This window comes from Plasmopara halstedii (genome assembly GCF_900000015.1).
Source record: "Plasmopara halstedii genome assembly, contig: Scaffold_1211, whole genome shotgun sequence".
Taxonomy (NCBI): Eukaryota; Oomycota; class Peronosporomycetes; order Peronosporales; family Peronosporaceae; genus Plasmopara; species Plasmopara halstedii.
This window is the reverse complement of record NW_020188126.1, coordinates 783,607-784,800: the sequence shown is the minus strand read 5'-3', so window position 1 is coordinate 784,800 and position 1,194 is coordinate 783,607.

The window sequence follows — 1,194 nt, the reverse complement described above, 5'->3', positions numbered from 1 at the left end:
TCCGCGCGAAGCACGACGCAGGGATGGTACGTGAGAGCAAGTCTCCCCATTCGACACCCACGCTTTGTGTTCGGAAGCTAAACGGCAAGTGGCGTATCGTTCAGGCTTATATTAAGCTCAACGCTGCCATAATTCTGGCATAGACGCCGATTCCTAGAAAGAATGTTCTTCAAAACAACATGGTGGGGTGTACGAAGTACAGTGCACTCGATTTGGTAGATGAATATTACCAATTGCTCATGAGAGCAAGTGACATTTCGCTGACAGCGTTAAGCACTTCGAGCGGCATGCTCTGGGAGTGGCTGGTGATACCCCAAAGGCTGTCAAATGAACCAGCAACATTTAATCCTCTTGTGACGCAGTTATTCAGGCCCCACAGGGCGTATGCACAGACATACTTTGACGACATTTTTGTTCACAGTCGCGCGGAGCACGTGAGGACGGATGAAGAGAACCACATCGTTCATTTAAGAGCGGTGCTCGAGTGCATGCGCACTAACAAGCTGAACGCCAATGCAGACAAGTGCGTATTTGGCGCAGAAGAGATTCCCTCTCAGGGTGCGTCATTAGAAAGCGTGGCCTTCGAGCGGATCCCGCTAAGGTCAAGGCCATTGCAGATTGGCCGGTTCCAAAGAACCAGAAGGACTTGCGTAAGTGGCTTGGCTTCGCCAACTACTTGCACACGTACAGCATAAATTTCGCAGAAATGGCGCGGCCATTATCCAATCTCCTTAAAAAGGATGTGGAATAGTGTTGGAACACCAAACACCAGAAGGCTTCTGACAGGGTCAAAGACAGTCTCCTGCATGCACCAATAGTGGCACTGCCAGATCCCGATCGTTCTTTCAGCGTATTCTGTGATGCTTCGGACTTTGCCATCGGCTGTGCACTGCTGCAAGCAGACGCCGAGGGGCGAGATCGGGTGATCGCGTTCGAATCTCGACAGCTCAACGCTGCGGAGAAGAACGACTCAGTTCATAACAAAGAGCTACTTGCGATGAAGGATCCACTTGTCAGGTTCAGGGTCCACATGCTCGGCTCCAAGCCGTTTGTGATCTACACAGATCATGCGTTGTTACGCACTGCGACTCAGTCGCCCCACCTCTCGCAGAGGATGGCTAGATGGTTACCCTTCTTTGCGGAATATAACTTCGAGGTGAAGTATAAGCCGGGAAAGCACAATGCTCTGGCTGA